The sequence below is a fragment of the Schistocerca serialis genome, chromosome 1 (genome assembly GCF_023864345.2).
Source record: "Schistocerca serialis cubense isolate TAMUIC-IGC-003099 chromosome 1, iqSchSeri2.2, whole genome shotgun sequence".
Taxonomy (NCBI): Eukaryota; Metazoa; Arthropoda; class Insecta; order Orthoptera; family Acrididae; genus Schistocerca; species Schistocerca serialis.
The window spans coordinates 867,799,618-867,821,093 of NC_064638.1; the positions used below are offsets into that span (position 1 = coordinate 867,799,618).

General features: G+C 37.9%; 1 long non-coding RNA gene across 2 annotated transcripts in view; it reads left to right on the forward strand.

The window, feature by feature from the left end:
- The window catches only part of LOC126485841 (uncharacterized), a 95,825-nt gene that overhangs the window by 8,257 nt on the left and 66,092 nt on the right, over window positions 1–21,476 (forward strand). For both annotated transcript variants that reach the window (XR_007588083.1, XR_007588082.1), the window contains exon 2: window positions 12,708–13,120. This is a non-coding gene — a long non-coding RNA (uncharacterized LOC126485841). The remainder of the gene's footprint in view (window positions 1–12,707; window positions 13,121–21,476) is intronic.

Sequence of the window (21,476 nt, forward strand, 5' to 3'; positions counted from 1 at the left end):
GATTTTTCAATAATATTTGAAAAGGCTATTTACATATACAGTGAGACTGTACTGAATTCATTAGATATCAAATTAGAGACTACTGGCATTTTCTGTGATCTGTCAAAAGCCTTTGACTGTGTATGATCTGTCAAAAGCCTTTGACTCTGTGAATCACAGCATTCTCTTAAGTAAATTAGAATATTATTGTGTCACTGGCAGTACTGCAAAATGGTTTGAGTCTTACCTCACTAACAGGAAACAAGGGCTGTTGTTGTGAAGTACCTGTGAAGTAAGCGATCAATCTTCATCTGACTAGGAATTAGATTAGATTTACTTTCATTCCAATTGATCTGTAGTGAGGAGGTCCTCCAGGATGTAGAACATGTCAGAAAAACAACAATACATGACAAATATTTACAACTCAAACAAATTCCACAGGTCTCAAGTGGAATGATCGTCATTTTTTAATGAACACTATATGAAAGAATCATTTTACAAATACTAATGCACTGAATTTAAAATAAAAAAGTTTTTATGTATTTATTAGTAAGGTAATAAACATGTAATATAACTACTATAATACTTATTTACAGTGAACACATTATTGCACTGAAATGGTGCAGAAGTTAGATTGTACACACACACACACACACACACACACACACACACACACACACACTTATTTACAATGAGCACATTACTGCACTGAAATTGTGCAGAAGTTATATAGAGAAATTCGTCAATGAAGTAGAAGGAGTTGGCCACCAATAAATCCTTTAGACTTCTCTTAAACTGAATTTCATCGGTTGTTAAGCTTTTTATGGCTGCTGGCAAGTTATTCAAAATGTGTGTTCCTGAATAATGCACACCTTTTTGTACAAGACTAAGTGACTTTAAATCCTTGTGAAGATTATTCTTATTTCTAGTATTGATTCCATAAATTAAGCTGTTGGTTTTATAAAGTGATATATTTTTAATGACAAATTTCATTAAAGAATAAATATATTGGGAAGCAGTAGTTAGTATCCCTAGTTCCCTAAACAGGCTTCTGCAGGATGTTCTTGAGTTCACACCACATATAACTCTTACTGTACGTTTTTGTGCCCGGAAAACTTTAGCCTGGCTTGATGAATTACCCCAAAAAATAATCCCATATGACATTAGGGATGAAAGTAAGATAGTATGCCAGCTTTTTCATTTTTATATCCCCTGTGTCTGACACAATTCGCATTGCAAATAGAGATTTGTTAAGACGCTTCAGCAGTTCTGAGGTGTGCTTTTCCCAGTTGAATTTATTATCAAGCTGTAATCCCAAGAATTTAACACTGTCCACTTCTTCTATCTGCTTGTCATCATAGGCATATTAATTATATATGGTGTTCCTCAATATTCTGTCTTGGGTCTATTGCTTTTTCTTGTGCACATTAATGACCTCTTGTGTGTTACATTTCCAGATCCTAAGTTTGTTTTGTTTGCAGGTTATACAAACATTGCAATAAATAGCAAGTCAAGTACAGATTTAGAAATGGCTGTTAATCAAATTTTTCAATAACGTTAATAAATGGTTTAAAGCTAATCCATTGTCATTAAACTTTGAAAAGACCCACTACATGCAGTTCAGAACCTGTAAGATTTTCCTTCCAGCGTGTGTATAACATATGAAGACATGCAGATAGAAGAGGTTGACAGTGTTAAATTTACGGGATTACAACTCGATTATAAATGCAGTTGGGAAGACCATACCATAAAATTGATGAAGCACCTAAACAAGTTTGGATTTGCAATGTGAATGATGATAGATTTAGGAGACATAAATATAAAATAACCTGCATAGGTTCATCCTATTATGTTATGTGGCATCATATTCGGGGGTACCTCATCAAACCCAGCAACAGTTTTTAGAGTGGAAAAGCTTGTAATAAGACTCATTTGTGGTGTAAATTCAAGAACATCATGTATAAACCTGTTCAAGAAACTGGGCATTCTAGCCACTGCTTCTCAGTATATTTATTCCTTAATGAAATTTGTTGCAAATAACATGTCTCTGTTTCCAATGAATACCTCAATACTAGGAATAAGAACAATCTACACAAAGACCTAAAATCACTTACTTTAGTCCATAAAGGGATCCAATATTCAGGAACACACATTTTCAATAAATTGCCAGCAATCATTAAAAAAGTTTTTGGCAGGGAACTACTTCTACTCTATAGATGAATATCTTAACACAGACTGTTAGGCCAGCTTAAGTAAAAATGTCTGTAAGGTTTCAAGTTTTGACAGCACTTGGTAACAATAGCAAAATTGGGTATTTTGTGTATGACAAATTTCTTAAAAATGTGTAACTACATTTCGTTCTGACAGTGTATTAATTCTATAAATATTAAGAGTTCCCAGTTCACTGTAATGTTTTCACAATCTTGACAGTCTCCTGACAAATGATCAGGGAAGTGAATACTATAGTCAAATGATGTAATTTTTTTTTTTTTTTTTTTATGCTTTCTGACTTCTTCCACACCAACGAGAGTCATCTCATTTTTGGGTATATGGAACAAATGCTGAATCTAATCTAATTGGTAAATGGAAATGAGAGTATGGGATTTTTGGCTGGGAGGCCCCCATCCGGGGAAGTTTGGCCGCTGAGTGCAAGTCTTATTTCAGTCGACACCACATTGGGCAACTTGCATGCTGGTGATGAGGATGAAATGATGATGAGGACAACACAACACTCAGTCCACGAGTGGAGAAAATCTCCAACCTGGCTGGGAATCGAACCCGGGCCCACTTGCATAGGAGGCAAGCACTTTACCATCCAGCTAAGCAGGCGGTCATCTAATTGGTATATATTAAGAACAGAATTCAATCAAATACATTACCCTAAGGGACACATTTTTTTCTTATCTGAAAATTGTTTTAGTAATAATTTTACATCAGCAGATGCATGAACAAACTCTACCTCTTGCACCAGTTTTCCAGATAAGATTGGAACCACTCTTTTGTTACTCCCGTTACAGCTAGTGTTTCTAGCCTGTTTAGTAATATTTCATGGGTAACTGTGTCAGAAGTCTTGGTGAAGTCAAGAATATGCCTGCAACACAGTCATCCTCATCAAGAGCTTTAAGTACCATTTTTGTGAACTCTGTAATGGCCAATATTGTATTTCTTCCATTTTGGAAACCAACCTGTATTTTGTTGAAAAGGTTGTATTTATTCATCTGACTGATTAGTCTGTCTTTCATGTTTGATTCAACCATTTGTGGAAATGCAGACATCAGTGAAAGTGGCCTGTAGTTTCAGTGCCTTCCGCATTACCTTTCTTTAATAAGCGCATAACTCATGTGCGATTTAGGTGCTCTACAAATACACTGAAGTAAAGGGCTCATTTATTATATTTGTTAATGAGGCTTGCTTGCTGTCTATGCTTGCCTTCAGAACGGAGAGTGGAACCTCATTTATGTCTGCTGACTTCTTATTTTTTAATTTCTCTATTACACTTTTGCTGCAATTATTGTGATTCTGCTGCCTCTCCCCTGCTGTGTCTCATCACTCTGCTAATTTTGGTCTGTCTTCATTTCACAATTCTGCTTTTTCATTCATTTTTGCTTTTCTTCATGCCATATACTTTATCTCGTGACTTTATTCAAGTTTACTGACAAATTCTCACCTCTGAATTGCTGTAATTGCAGTTCATGACATTCACAATACAATGTCTCTGAAACACACACTCTATCTGAATCCTATCAGCTAGTGTCTTTGAGTTTTGACAATGACTGGATTAATTCAAGTACCGAACCTTGAACCTTACATGCCAATATATGGTACATAGATAATGATGTAACAGTCTTCTTTCCTGTTCAGTTTGTGCATGTTACATGGGAAGAACAACTACCTACACTAAAATTCAGGAGCCCAAACTCTGCTGATTTTACTACAGTAGTCAATTCACTATGTATGTACTGAGTGTTAATTTATGCCTGAACATTCCTTGGAGAGTACAATCTCAGAATTTTAGGATTAATGCTTTGTTAAATTAAAAGGAAGGTCAGCATTGGCCGTAACATTGATGTTTTATTGATAGCAGAATCGATTTTTGATCACATAGTGATCATCTTCAGTGTTGGAAGTTAAAAATTTTTACATAGCGATCAGTGAGTAAAAACAAAAAACCACAAATACACCTGAGTATAAACCAATTGTTGGAAAGAACATACCTGTACAAATTAAACTCAGACACTGGTATCAACTTATCAATAACCAAAACTGAGAAGCGATCACAATAACTGAAGCCGCTGTTTAAATTCACCTATACAGCAGACCTCGGTGTGACAGGGTCTTGGAATGCCCTCTATGTGGCGTTTGTCACGTGAAGACAACAATTCTTTATTTGCCAAGAGATTACTACAAAATACCAATGTGCACTTGCAAACCATTAATTGAATATTTCAATTTTAAAATTGTACATCTCTGCATCCACAATGTGCTTTTAAAACATTCTGCTTTCACAATTATGATGACTTTTTAATTTATATACATATAAAACACTAATGTGTTCCTGAGGCAGTTAGACTCTGTCTTATCCCAAGTGTACTCAAAATCTAAGGATCTAATAATTACAGGTGATTTCAATGTAGATTTCCTGAATGAAAGCAATGTTAAAGCAGATTTAGAACATCTAGTTGATTCTTATAATCTGATGACAGTAGTAAATTTTCCAACTAGAGTTACCGAGAACTGTCAAAGTCTGATTGACAATATATTTATAGATAAGTCAAGAGTCACCAATATCAGTGTACGTCCAATTCTTCGCCTTTCTGATCATGGAGGTCAGTTGCTTACTTTGACTGACATCAATCTGTGCAACATTTCTGAGAATTCTTGGAAATCTTTTAGGATAATAAATGATGAAATCATCAAATATTTCAACAACAGCCTGCAAGAGATAGATTGGAGTCCAGTTTTTAATGAAGCAGATGTGAACAAGAAGTATAATACATTTCTAAATGAATTTATGTCTATTTTTGAAGCCACTTTTCCTAAAACAGTAATTAGAAACAGTCATGTAAACACTGATAAGCCATGGATCACTGCAGGGATAAAAACATCCTGCAGAACAAAGAGGGTGCTATATAATTCCCTCAGAATTTGTAATGATAAAAAAAGGTCAGCACTACAAACTTTACTGCAGCATCCTAAAGAAGGTAATAAGCAAGTCAAAAAATATGTGCATCAAGTCTAAAATTAATAAGTCTGACAGCAAAATAAAAACAATTTGGAATGTAATAAAGCGGGAAACTGGCAAAAAAACAGGGAACAGGACACCCATAGAACTTAAACAAGGTACCAATGTTGTAAAGAAACCTGAAATGGTTGCAGCAATCTTCAACAGGCACTTTTTGTCAGCAGCAGAGAAGACAGGCTGTAAAGGTTCTGTGGATGAGTCATTGGCTCTCCTACAAACTTCTACAGAAAGATATCAGTAATAGACCCCCATAGGCATCCTTATCTCATGTTACAGTAAAAGAGATTGAAAGAATTATTACCTCATTAAAAAATAAAAAGTCTGTAGTTGTGGGCAATATTTCTTGTAAAATATTGAAATGGTGCTATAAATATATAAGTCCAGTCTTATTCAACATATTCAATGCTTCACTGCAAGAAGGCATTGTCTCTGCCAGGCTAAAACTAGCTGAAGTGATACCATTCTTTAAAAAAAAGTGAGAAAGACAATGTTACAAATTATCGCCCAATCTCCCTTTTAACTATATTTTCAAAAATTCTTGAAAAACTGATGCACAGGTTGATTGTCAATCATCTCCGCTTCCACAATATCCTAAACAAAAGTCAGTTTGGTTTTCGTGCAGGTCTTTGTACAGAACAAGCAATATTCTCTTTCACCAATCAAGTTCTGGAAGCCACGAACAAAAAGATGTATCCAGTAGGTATTTTTTGTGACCTCTCTAAAGCCTTTGATTGTGTAAACCATCTAATTCTTTTGAAAAAAGCAGAATATTATGGTTTGGGTGGTGCCATTGGTTCGTGGCTCCAGTCATACCTAAAGGACTGAAAGCAGACTGTAATGGTGAATGGCACATCTGGAGAACCTGCCTGATCTGAGTGGGGCACAGAAAGTTGTGGTGTGCCAGAAGGCTCTGTTTTGGGTCCACTGCTGTTTCTTATCTTCATTAATGATCTCAAGAGTAAATTTACTCTTTTTGCAGATGACACTACAATTCTAATTGATGATTTTACAGACAACAATCTTGAACAAACTACAAATGAAGTTTTCAATGATATAGTAAATTGGTTTTCTTCAAATGGTCTCTCACTCAATACAGATAAAACCCATTATATCAGATTCCATACTCCGCAAAGAAATCTGGAAGAAATTAACAATAAGTGTAGATTTCAAGCAATACAAAAAGTTGAGGTTACAAAATTCCTGGGTGCTTATATAGACAGCAAATGTAATTGGTTGACACACATTCTTCATCTTTACAAAACACTTAGCTCAGCAATATTTGCACTATGGGTTATTGCTTCAGTGGCTGATGTAGATATCATTAAGGCTACTTACTTCGGCTATTTTCATTCATTAATGTCATATGCTATTATATTCTGGGGGAACCAACCTTTCACAAAGAAAATTTTCCCTGCACAAAAAAATGCCATCAGAATAATGAGTGGTGTCCATCACAGACACTCTTGTAGATGCTTGTTTCGAAAGATTGGGATCCTTACCACTGCCTCACAGTACATCTTTTCTTTGTTGACCCTTGTCTGTAATAACCCTTCTATCTACAAAGATAACAGCCAATTTCATGACTATAACACAAGGACCAAAAACAGTCTGCACATTGAATTGAAAAGTCTCACTATGGTTCAAAAAGGAGCTTACTACTCCAGTATTAAGCTGTTTAATGCTCTCCCACCACACATCAAATGCCTTAACAATAGATTGCCAGCATTCAAACAAACTCTCAAGGAGTACCTTTTTACACAATTGATGAATATGTGAAAGAAAATGTATATAATCACTAAACTTGCAAGTGTTGTATAAATAGTGTAATTAATTTTGTTTTGAATAGGCATATGAAAATTGTTTATTGGTATTTCTGTATTTCCCTTGGAATAGTGAACTTATCTTGATTCCTGTATATATTACTCATCCTTAACATGTGAAACAAAAACTTTCTGTTAGTGACTGTGTGCTTGTGACTGTGTATGTGCGGATGGATATATATATATATATATATATATATATATATATATATATATATATATATATATATGTGTGTGTGTGTGTGTGTGTGTGTGTGTGTGTGTGTGTGTGGGCGCGCGCGCGCGCGCGCGCGAGTGTATACCTGTCCTTTTTTCCCCGTAAGGTAAGTCCCTGGATTGGAATGACTCTTTACCCTCTCCCTTAAAACCCACATCCTTTCGTCTTTCCCTCTCCTTCCCTCTTTCCTGATGAAGCATCCGTTGGTTGCGAAAGCTTGAATTTTGTGTGTATGTTTGTGTGTATATCAACCTGCCAGCACTTTCGTATATATATACATATGTGAAAAACAATTGTCTGTTTATTGATTGTGCTGTTATCTATTGATTATATTTGCATTGTATCTTTATTGTACGTATTTATACAAGTTATGCTTGAACTATGTACAATTTGACACGTTCCATATCCTTGCAATTCACTTGCTTCCAGGATCTACAGAACATGAAATAAATAAAAATAAATAGACAACTTTTTGTGAATGTACATATATACAATCCACATCTACACCCTGCAAACCACTGTGAGGTGCATGACAGAGGGTATGTCCCATTGTACCAGTTATTAGAGTTTCCTCCTGTTCCTTTCACCTATGGAGTGCTGGAAGAATGATTGTTAGAATGCCTGCCTTTGTGCGTGCAGTAATTATTCTAATCTTATCTGCATGATCCCTTTGTGATCAATACGTAGGGGGCTGTAGTACATTCCTAGAGTAATTATTTAAAGCCTGTTCTTGAAACTTTGTTAATAGTCTTTCTTGGGATAGTTTACGTCTATCTTCAAGATTTTCCAGTTCTGTTTCTTCAGTATCTCTGTGACACACTCTCATGGATTATGCAAATCTCTGACCATTCATGCTGCCCTTCTCTGTATACGTCCAATATCCCCTGTTAGTACTATCTGGTATGGGTCCGACACACTTGAGCAATATTCTCAAAGTGGTTGCACGAGTGATTTGTAAGCAAGCTGCTTTGTAGACTAATTGCACTTCCCCAGTATTCTACCAATAAATCACAGTATACCACCTACTTTACCCATGACTGAACCTATGTGATCATCCCATTTCATATCCCTACAAAGTGTTACACCCACATATTTGTACGAGTTGGCCAATTCCAACATTGACTCATAGATATTATAATCAAGGGTTACTACATTTTTTTGTTTTGTGAAGTGCGCAGTTTTACATTTCTGAACATTTAGAGAAGTTGCCAATCTCTGCACCACATTGAAATCTTATCAAGACCTGACTGAATATTTGTACAGCTTCTCTCAGATAGTACTTCCATTGTAGAAACGCGAAAAGCCTGATTTTACTATTCATATTGTCTACAAATCATTAATATACAATATGAACAGCAAGGGCCCCAACACACTTCACTGGTACACACCTGAAGTTACTTCTACATCTGACGACCCTATTCCACCTCCTTCGATGACTCCTTTGATTGCCAGTATGGGGCACATCCCTTTTCTCTGTTACTTCCTGGAGTTTGCTTTTGGCTCTTGCTCTGGCAGCTTGACTTCACGCTACCTGCACTTTCCCTGTGCATGTGAACCCTTCACCATCTTGGCTTCGTACGGCGGCCCATGTTCACCTTGACCTTCATTTGCTTCCTAAGGACACAACTCCAGCCTCACTTTATCAACTTAAGTTTCATGACCTTTGCACGGAACTTCGCGATAGTACCTTTGCGTACACTGATGGCTCTCGGGCTGACTGTGGTGTCGGGTGTGCGTTCATTGTTGGTGGCGACGTTTTTCAGTATCGGCTTCCAGCACACTGCTCAGTATTTACAGCAGAGCTCTTTGCCCTGAATAAGGCCATGGAGTACATCTGGCAACAAAGGCTTTTCAACTGTGTCATCTGCTCTGACACTTTCAGTGCCCTTCAATGCCTCTGTGCACTGTACACTGCCCATCCCTTAGTGCAACAGGGCCAGGAAAGCTGTCACTTGATCACTCTTGATGGGGTCACTGTGATGTTTATGTGGGTTCCTGGTCATGTTGGTCTGACACGAAAAGAGGCTGCGGACACGGTTGCAGTCCTCGTACATCAGCCAACTAGTTCTTATATTCCCTCCAATGAACTCCGTGTTTACATCTGTCAGGTGGTGGTGTCACTTTGGCATCACCACTGGTCCCTCCCTTCATGGGAATAAGCTCCAAGTTATTAAGCCTCTCTCAGCAGCTTGGACGACCTCCTTTCGGCCCTCCTACTGCAAGGTCATTTTAACTAGGTTGCATATTGGGCACTGCCTTTTTAGCCACTGCTATTTGTTAAGTGGCACATTCCCTACCAATTTGTGCACATTGCGCCATTTCCTGTTGGATGCCCACATTTTAGCTGTTTACGTTCGCACTTGGGTTTGCCGTCTGAGTTGTTGGCCATTTTAGTGGACAACATGCAGGCTGTCGATCGAGTTTTACTGTTTATCCGTAGCAATATGGTGCAGGCCATTTAATTTTTAGTTCTGGACCTCCGTTTCTCTATGGCATATTTTATAGGCCTTTCTCTGTATCCCTGTTTTTAGCTGTCTTCTCTTCCTTTGATTGGGATTGATGTGTAGTTGTTTGTAACTCCTCTCTTTATCTTCATGTTTCACAGTTTTGACATGGGTGCGTATGACCCTAGATGTTTTTTTCGTCCTAAAACAAAACAAAGACCTGACAATGACTGTCCACCCAAGGGAACATGCTGTGTCTCACCCTTAAAAAAGTCCTCAATGCAGCCACAAATTTCACTCTATACCCCAACATGATCGTGCTTTTGACAATAAGCGTAGGTGCGGGACTGAGTCCAATGCTTTTTGGAAATCAGGAAATACTGCATTTACCTGGTTGCCTTGAGCCAAAGCTTTCAGTATATCCTGTGACAAATGTGCAAGTTGGGTTTTACATGATTGATGCTTTCGGAATCCATGCTGGTTGGCACTGAGGAGTTTATTCTGTTCAACATACCTCACGATGTTTGAGCTCATAATATGTTCTAAGATTCTACAACAAATCGATTTCAAGGATATTGGATGGGAGTTTCCTGTATCACTTCTACTACCCTTCCTGTAGATGAGTGTGATCTGTGTCTTTTTCCAAGAACTGGGCACGGTTTTTTGTTTGAGGGATCTACGATAGATCATAGTTAGAAGAAGGGCTAACTCAGCTGCAAAGTCAGTATAGAATATCACAGGGATTCCATCAGGGCCTGGAGCTTTGTTTAATTTTAATGATTTCAGCTGTTTCTTAACACCACTGACACCAAAGCTTATTTCGTTCATTTTCTCAGTGGTGTTATGATTAAATTGGGGCAATTCTCCTAGTTTTTCCTTTGTAAAGGAACATTTGAAAACAGAGTTAAGTATTTCAGCTTTTGCTTTGCTATCCTCAATTTAAATTCCTGTCTCATTCGCTAGGCACTGGACACAACTTTGGTGCCACTAACAGCCTTTACATGCAACCAGAATTTGTTTGGTTTTTGTGAAAGATCACCCTACAATATTCTGCTACAGTAGTCATTGAAGGCATCATGAATTGCTCTCTTGTCAGCCAAACACGTTTCATTCAGCATCTCTCTGATTATAGCCCAACATTAGAAGTTTCTTTAGAGTGACTGTATACCATGAATGGTTCTGCTAGGTACATAGTCAATTATTCTTTTAAACTTGAGCCAGAGTTCCTCTGCATGCTCCTGCCGTGTGGTGAAAATTAAAGTTCCTCATTGACATATGACACTACTGATTTTTTTATCTAGTTTACTGAACATATACGAGGGTCAGTCAAAAAGTAATGCCTCCTATTTTTTTTTTCTACGTTTAATTGTCAGGAAATTTAAATGCAATTACATAGGTTGAAAACCACAACATTGAGGATCATTTTGTCATTTTTCAATGTAATCTCCGCCCATCTCTACAGTTTTGGTCCATCTTTGAACAAGGGCATGTATCCCAGCACGGTAAAAATCACAGCTCTGCTTCCTAAGCCATTGACGCACGGATGTTTTGACGGCCTCCTCATCTTCAAAATGAATCCCATGATGAGCTTCTTTTAGTGGCCCGAACAGATGGAAGTCTGATGGTGCCAGGTCAGGGCTGTATGGGGGATGAGGCAAAACTTCCCATCCAATTTTGACAATCTCGTCAGAGGTGTGACGACTGGTGTGTGGTCTTGCATTGTCATGCAAAAGAAGAACATCTGCCATTGATTTTGTTGGGCGAACTCGCTGAAGACGTGCTTTAAGTTTGTTGAGGGTTGTGACGTATTGAACAGAATTTATTGTGCATCCCTGCTCCAAAAAATCAACCAGAATCACACCCTCTGTATCCCAGAAAACTGTTGCCATAACGTTCCCTGCCGATCGCACAGTTTTGAATTTTTTCTTCCTCGGCGAGCTTGTGTGACGCCACTCCATTGACTGCCTCTTTGATTCGGGTTCAAAAAAATGCACCCATGTTTCGTCCCCGGTCACAATTTTTTTCAGAAACTCATCTCCCTCCAAACGGAAGCGCTGCAAGTGTTGGGAGGCTATTGTTTTCCTTGCCTCTTTATTCTGATCGGTTAACATTCTTGGAACCCACCGTGCACAAACTTTTGAGTACCCCAATTGTTTAATAATCGTGATCACACTGCCTTTACTAAGAGAAATAATGCGACACACTTCATCTGCAGTCACCCGACGGTCACCACGAATGATGTCATCAACTTGCTGAATGTTGTGTGGAGTCACTGCACTCACCGGCCTGCCGCTCCGCTTTTCATCAGTCAACGGTGTTTGCCCTTCAGCTTCCTTACAACGACGAACCCATCGTCTAACAGTGCTGACATCCACTGTCACAACACCATACACCTTCTTCAGTCTTTCATGAATGCGTATGGGCGTTTCACCTTCTGCATTCAAGAATTCAATCACACAACGCTGTCTCAAACGAACATCGATGTCGGCCATCTTACAAACTTCTGCTGTGCTGCCACCTGTTGACACAGAAAGTTACTACTGCAGTGGATTGCAGAAGAAGGTTTGAGGAATGGCGCCAAATTCAAATTTTTCACTTAACTTAATTTCTTTAAGTAGAAAAAAAAATGGGAGGCATTACTTTTTGACCGACCCTCGTATATCTTTCTATTTGGTTTAGTTGTACTTCATACTTTGGTAATCATTGTTGCCACAACCGTGTCATGGTCACTGATACCTGTTTCGATGTGGACATCCTCAAAGAGGTCAGATGTATTTGTTGTCATTAGATCCAATATATTTCCATCATGAATGGGGTTCCAAACTAACTGTTCTAGGTAGTTTTCAGCGAAGGCATTTAATAAAGTTTCACAGATAGTCTATATCATGCCCACCACCAACTAAAGCGTAATTTTTCCAATTAATTGTTGGATAGATGGGCTCCACCGATGATTTCATTATGACGGGGGAACTTACATACAAGTGAACTGATGATTTCTCTTACAGGTTTCACTTACATCAGGAGATGAGTCTGGTCGGCAATGGAAGGATCCAATTAACATTTTATGCCCACCCCTGATACTGAGTCAATGATACACCTGACCCACCATAAGATCAACAGATATCAGAAGCATGAAGAAATGTTACAGTCTCAAAATTGATGATGATGTTTTCAGGGCCTCAAATACATTACTGTATGATAAAATCCAAAAATTAATATACTGTGCATCATTCAGAATCCCACAAATTAGGTTTCACTGTCAGTATAACTACAACATATTTTGATGTCCGACCTAATTTTACTGTATAGTGAGTGAATTGGCATATGTGAGGAGTGTGCTACCATCTAGTGGGATTTATGGCAAGTGAACACGGATAAAAGTCTGCTGCAGTGTGCTACCACCTGGTAGTATTGAATGGTAAGTACTAGTCGTACATGCTGTGAACCTTGCACATTATTTATCAAATCCATAAGGCAATTACATCACGCCAGTTGCGCATGTGCAGAAGCTCCTTAAAACGTGCACAACTGAAAGTGTGCTCGCTACCCTGATGCCAAGTTTCATGTAATCAGTAGCAATGCAGCATAGCATGATAGATTTAGTGTTCTGTATTTCAGATTCCACAGCTACATATATTGAACAGCATTCCAAGAGAAATAACCAATAAATCGGAAATGTGTCAAAAGTTATGGTGTTCATGCAATCTTACACAACAGCCACCACTGCATATATTTGTGATTAAACCAACAAATATTGGTCAGTGGAAGTTTTGTACGCACTATCCTTAGTAAATCCATTACATTCCCCAAAAATGTCCCATGAATAAGCTTAATGATTGATTTTGTATGGTACAGTCAAATGATGTAGGAGCTTTTGTTTATTCACATACATTGTATAACATTTGTAAAGAAAATTAGTATTATGTCTGCCATCTACAAATTTCACTAGGCACCTTATGATATGTAATGCAGGATACTTAAGTGATCTACCATCATCTGCCCTCTTTTTCTATGTCCCATTCAAAATGGTAGACAGGAAGCATGACTGTCAGTAATCTCTTTGACTTTACTGTCACATTCATTTTGTGAGATATAATTATGTGGCAGGCAATAATGTGTTTCCTAGCTCTCCTTGTTAAGGGTGTTCTCAGAATTTTAATACACATCTGACTGTGATGTACGATTTCTCTTGTGTAGCATTGGCCACTGGATTTGGATACGCATCAGCATGATGCGCCCATGCTTACTAAACAAACTGATGATGAAACATGTTGTTTTTCTTATTCTCGTTATGTTGCTCTATATGATAAAGAATCCAAATTGATGAGCAATGCTCAAGAAACTACTTAAAATTTTGTATGATAGCTATTTTGTGGGTACAATTAGAGTTTAATTTAGTTTATTTTTGGCCACAGATCACATTTTACGATGATATTAGATGTATTGTGTTGCAAGTCTTATACAGAATAAACAAAATTTATCACTGATACAGAAACACAGATTTTTAAGTAATAATGGTTACAGATAATCAAAAGTAACCAGATATGTAGGTAATGCAAAATAATAATGAATACCAATAGCTTGCATTAATTTACACAGCAGTCTTGCAGACATAAGGAAAGTAGACAAAGTTATACAGGGTGTCCATAATTAAAGTTCCAGTTTCAGAATACTGTAGAAAGAAGAATGACACAAAATATGAACAGCATATTATTGATGTAGGCAAAGTGTCATGGAACAAAAAAAAAAAAAGTTTTTAACAAAAATTTTACCACTATATGGTGTGGTAAGCAAATTAATGCAAATGGTATTGGCTACTAATGACAGATGAATCACAATGCCATGGCTATGGTTTGAGTTGCACATTACACCATTTGTACCTTTCATTGTGCACAACTGCACAAGCTCAGCACTCAACAGTTGTGGCACTGGCAGTTAGGCAAGCCCACCCACCAATGCAAGGTTGCGCCACACTGGATGGGAAAAATCTTTTTTTCTGTCCTTAGGCCAAAACCTGCATAAAAAGGCAAAGTAACATTTTTATTTGTCCTAGAGCCAAAAACTGCATAAAAAGTGATATGGCATTGGTTTCTAATAGTTGTGAGACTGGTGCAAGACATGTTCAGTATGCTGTCCGTCATTTTCTGCCACAAGTTGAAACTGAAAAGTAGCATGTTCCACAACATATTTGACAGTAATTATATTTTTCCATATCTTTCTCTTGTATATCTACTTATTTTGTGCTGTTAGCTGTAGCATTTTTATTGCTGTCATTTTTTTAACCTTCTATTTTCTTTGTCTCTCCTTTCTTTAATACCCTTTCTACTTTAAGCTGATTAAACTTAAAATTCTATTCATTCTTTTATCATGTTCTGTTGATCACATTACAATGGAAAATCTTTAGGTATATTTAATGAGTTACTGAATAGAGTAGACATAGCAGTCAGATAGTAGTTCTCTAGGCTCTATAAATAGTTACCAATTTAACTGCTACAAATCAACATGAATGTAACTGACGGGAATGACAATACTGGGTGTACATAAAGTCCGATAACACTTTCAATTATTTTTTGCACAAGAACCAAACGTTGCAAGATATCATACATATGTCATGTTGAAGAGAAACTCTGAAAGTTTTTTTTTCCCCTCATGTATGCCGCCACAGCGTAGTTTGATAATTTGCCGATAGTTAGCGCTAGCCGCAAACATGGCGAGTTCAGGTGTGGAGCGAGATTTCTGTGTGTTGGAATTCGACAAAAACAAGTGTGCTACAATGGATGTTTAGAACCAAGTACAGTAAAAAGCCACTAACAAGGAAGGCCATTTACAATAAGCACAACAGATTCGTTACGACGGGTTGCTTGTGCCTAGCAAAGAGAAGTGGATGTCCCAGTGTGAGTGAAGTGAATGTGGAGCGCATACGAGAGACATGCATAAGGAGTCCAAGGAAATCGGTGCATCGTGTGTCCCGTGAACTTCAAATGGCTCCAAGGACAGTGTGGAAAGTCCTGCGACAAAAGCTATCTATGAAACCATTCAAATTGGAGCTAGTGCAGAAGCTCAATGTCGACGACAAAGACAAGGGTTTTGAGTTTTGTTTGCAGTTGCAACAATTGAATGAGGATGGGGATGGCATTTTTGAGTACTTAAGCTTTTAGCAACAAAGCCACTTTTCACTCTAATGACAAAGTGAACAGGCATGATTGTCAAATTTGGGGTACAAAGCATCCACATGAAGGCCTTGAATTTGAGCGTGATTGCCCATAGGTAAATATTTTTTGTGCCTTGTCATGTCGAAAACTGTACGGGCCATTCCTCTTCGCCGAGAGCACTGACAATGGATATATGAAGATGGTATCTGTTCTTTCGGACAAGTCTGAAAGAACAGATACCATCGGCGACCGTGTAGCTCTCTAGAATGAAATGATAATTAATTCAAGACCCTAAGCTGCCAACTGGCATTGAAATACATCAACAGGGACAGTTGAAAATGTGTGCCCTGACTGGGACTTGAACCTGGGATCTCCTGCTTACATGGCAGACGCTTTATCCATCTGAGCCACTGAAAGCACAGATGATGTGCGACTGCAGGGCTTATCCCTTGCACGCTCCCCGTGAGACCCACATTCCCAACTTAATGTCCAAACACTACATTTGTAGTGCCCCTGCCCATTACACTCATTACCCGTGGCTAACAATCTGTCCAAGTCCCGTAAGAGTTCGGGCAATGCGTGCGCATCCGCACAGGAGGTGGTCAATGGCTGCTTAGCCTTAACTATATGAAGATGGTATCTGTTCTTTTGGACACGTCCCAAAGAATAAATACCATCGGTGACCGTGCAGCTCGCTAGAATGAAATGATAATTAAATCACGACCCTAAGCTGCCAACAGGGTTCGAGTCCCGGTCGGGGCAAACATTTTCAACAGTCCCTGTTGATGTATATCAACGCCTGTCGGCAGCTTAGGGTCTTGATTTAATTATCATTTCAGTCACTGGATATTTCTGCTTGGACATGTTGCAGCAATGGCTTATGCCTCAAATGCAATTGGACACTCTGTTCATCTTTCAGTAGGATGGGGCTCCACCCCATTTTCATCTGAAGTTCATGGGTACCTGAACACGGAGCTGCCGCATCGATGGATCAGCCGTGCTACAGAAGGGGAAAGCTGTTTCATGAAATGGCCTCCTCAATCACCAGATCTCACTCTGTGTGACTTTTTTCTGTGGGGACACATTAAAGATCTGGTGTACGTACCGCCTCTACCACGTGATGTAGCAGAGCTCTGGGAGAGAATATGGGAAGCGACTGCCACGGTTGATGATACCATGCTGGGACGGGTATGGCAAGAATTAGATTACCATATTGACGTCTGCCGGGTCACTCATGGTTCACATATCGAATGTTTGTTAAAAATACTTCGAGTTTCTCTTCAATATGCAATATGTATGACATCTGTACAATGTTTAGCTCTTGTGCAATAAATAATTGAAAGTGTTCCCGGACTTTTTGTACGCCTTGTACTTTGGACAAAAAGCTGCTACTCTTTCAGTTATATTAAGTAGCTTCAGTTTGTTTGCTGTTCTTACTTAATACTTATATGAAAGCAGTGATAACTGTTATAGTAACACAATTAGCTACATGGAGTAAGAACCCTCTTAAGACTGGAACATTGTTACTTGTCACATTGCCAATAGCATCTTTCAGTTATTGAATACAGATGAGAGGATGTGTTGAACCAGTGGATACCGAACTACATCTCTGACCCTTGGCATAATTATGTTGTCACACATGGCACCGTACACACAAATACAGATGTATAACAGAGAACTGACAACATTTATCTTGCTTCTATATTGTTCTGTAGCATATCCAGAGGTGTGTAGGTTAGGCTAAAAGATGGCAGTTTGTTTGTGAGTTGTTGAAGCCAACAAATGTTGTCATGATATTCCCGTTATGGCATGTATTTCAGGCATATTTGTTTTTTATGAATGGTATACCATGGTTTGGGACACTTGTATTGATGTAATTAAAGAGTACCAGTACAATGTTGTTGTTTGAACATCTCTACAATCAGAAGCATTTAACAACAAGACTTGCAGTTAGAATTTTTAAGAGTCAAATGTTACCACTCTCTGGGGATCTTCCATGCATCATAACTGTGTGGAGGAGTACTGGGATGGTGGAATTAATACATAATAGAAGTTGAAATGATCCACACTTCAAGAGGATAATTAATAAAAGCCAACTATATTTGGAAATCTGTTTTACTATCTCACACATCTCATGTAAGCAACATATCCATGTACTGTCCTATTTATCAATTACGATCTGTGCTATGTCATAACAGACTCCAATTCTAGGCTTTGCTATTCTGAACTCAAATACCATGAAAGTATATGTTATGACTTCAGTTCAACAAATCCACAACTTTTCTCTCTCATTGTTTTCTTGTAATATTTGTATGAATGAATATATTCTTACTGTCCTTGGTAAAAATAACTTTTCAACATTTTCATTTGCAAGTACAGCTCTAATAATATAAATAACAAGAACCATCTCTATGGCAAATCAACATCAAAGCTAATCAATGAATACTTTTATGGTGCAAAACTATAGTCTTTTTGTTTGCCTATTACATTCAGGATACAATTTTGGTACAGTACAATTCTGTTGGCCGTGTATGATAGAAGAAGAAGGCTGGGAGATACAATTGGCTATTAGGAGCACTTACCTAGATGATCATATCTGTTGAATGAATCACCATGAAAAATTTGTTAGACCCTTACCTGTGAGATAGGAAAGAAAATATTTTATACTGAGCCCATTATACTTCCGCACAGTTTATTAATGAAGACCAAAACACATCATCTCTCCTAACAAGCACCCATAAACAGATTGCTCTGGTAGAAAGAATAATGTACATCAGAGAGCCTACAGCTAAAATAATATGATAGTTTAGTGACCTTGGTAATAGAAACAGAAAATGAATTAATTACACTAAGAAAATTTACAGACCATTTCTTTATATCAAGCAAGTGAGAGACAAAACAGTGGGTATGGCTCCTAGTCAAATAAATGTTTCCCCACTAACAGAATAAATGAAGGAAGAGTAATATTTCGATACTTCTAAAAATCTAGAAAAGTTGTTAACTTGGTAGTGCTTTTCCTGGATATAATGCGCCTGAAAACGGGTGGTCAGACATGTTTTTGTCACCATAATTTGACTGGAAAGGAAAGCAGAAGTGGGGATGTGCATGAAAATGTATTTCATAAAAGCCGCAGAGCACAACTTACAGAAAATTTAATGATCTAGATTAAACCAGTAACCTCCATGTGATACTGTTGATGATGATCAGTCCTTTTGATATGGATAGAAAGCTTGTCAACCCTCTTGGTACTATTAAAGAGGAACAGAGTATGTGTAACCACTGTTTTCCTCCTGTCATTTGAAACTCATAAGAGCAGAACAAACATGACACAACACTGTGCAACACACACAGACATCCACACAAAACAGGTACACACCTGACATTTTGATGACATTAGAGGATGATGATGGCTAACCATTATCATTATGATTATCCCTATGACAGACGTTAACCACTAATATTCACAGGACTTTGATTGTAAGTGAACAATACAGAGACTTGATACTAAATGAAGATCACAGCTCACTTCTTGCCCTATTAATTGTAATCTAAACAAAAGATGGTTTAGAGTTGTATGAAATGCAAATGTTATGCAACATACAGCTAATGCCTGTGAAGATAAGAGCCCATATCTCTAACAAAATTATTGTTAATTTTTTCAATAAAAAGTCTGGCAGAATTCGACTGAATTCATGTGCAGATGACGTGAAAATTATGGAACAAAAGATGAAACTACTGACACGTGTAAGTGACAATTACCACAAAAGTATCACTTGGAAAATGAGAAGGAAGAGAAAGAGCGAAACAAGAGAAGAGTGGCTGAACTTCAGGGACTGTAAGATTTTCTAAATGAATTTTTCTCTGGTACTCCAGAAAGTTGTAAAAAAGTTTCCCAAAACACACGCACAACGATGATGTTTCCCAAAAACAAGCTTGAAATCATGAAGATGGTAAAGAAAATCAAAAATAAGAAATCATCCAGTATAGATGAGGGTCCAGTTTCTGTTCTGAAGGTATGCATAAACAGCATAAAAAAACTCATTAATGAGTGTTAGTTAAAATATTTTAGCACAGTGACTGAAGCACGCATCAGTTATGCTCTCACCAAAGAAAGGTGATGCAGACAGTGCTGAAAACTACAAGCCAACTTCCCTACTGTCTGCAGAAAAAAATTGAATCAACCATGAAAGATAAGCTACGAGTTTCACGAATAAATACAAACTTTTTGAAGAAGTACAGTTTGGTTTCTGAAGTGGAAGTAGTACAATATCGGCCATTATGGATTTCACAGAAGTGGTACTTGAAGCTCTTGACTAATATAACGGTGTTACAGGCATATTCAAAGACTTGTCCACGGATTCTGAAATCCTGACCATAAAAGACAACTAAACCAGCTAGAAGCATTACGTGTATGAGGAATAGCAAACGAGTGGTTCCAGTCTTACCTGGAAAACAGAATGCAAATGGTGGAGATAATTCTGCTCATGGTCAATTTTTTTCTAAACCTGTCAGGCAAGAAACATACAGTTGTCCCTCAGGGTAGCATATTTGGTCAAATTCTGTTCTTAATATACTGTATATCAATGACTTCCCATATAGTATTAGACATGAAGAAAACGTTCTCTATTCCGATAACACACACACCCTAGTTACAGAAAGCAATGAAACCATTAAGGCTGTTTATGATTGGGCAGCATATATTAAATTAACATTTAACATTAAAACAAATAGTACTCACTTCAGTGTAACGAGGGAAAACAACTCTGCCACATTAAGCATAGATGATAAATCTATAGAGTCTTATGAGACAAAAAGTTTTGCGGTATAAATATGGATTGTCAATTAATATGAAAAAAACACACAAAGACACTGACAAAAAGAATGATATCAGCATCTTATGTTCTTACGATTCTATCATCAGTTTGTAAAAGCAAATCTGCTGTGGTGACATACTATTTCTATGTACACTCAATTCTTAGCTGATGATTCTTTTCTTGGGGCACAAAACACTGACACAATTTTTAAACTGCAGAAATGACTGAGTATCTCATGTTCATTGTAAAGAACTGTTTAAAAAACAAAGTATCCTTACTGCACCAAGTGAGTACATCTACGAATCTTTTGTGCAGATCAGGAAAACATTAGGAAGTATTTCAATAATAATTCTATACATAATCATGGAACAGGAGCCAATTTGGACTTACATTTACCAAGGAAAAACAAACTAAAAAAACTCAAAACAGCATTATCTTTCAGGGGGTGAAACTGTATACTAAATTGCCCATGGAAATGAAAACAATTACTTCAAATACAAAAAAAATCTCCCATGCCTTATCTTTCCAGTTTCCCACCACCTCCCCAAGTCGCACCGTCAACACAGAGGAGCATTTCCCTCATAATTCAGTACCACCCAGGACGGAAGCAACTGAATTACATTCTCCGCCAGGGTTTCGACTACCTCTCGTGCCCTGAAATGAGAAATGTCAGCTCACTATACTTTCCACCCCTCCCACAGTGGTATTCTGCCATCCACCGAGCCTACACAATATACTCGTCCATCCTTACTTCCAACCCCTTATCTCATGGTTCTTGCCCCTGTAATAGACCTAGATGCAAGACCTG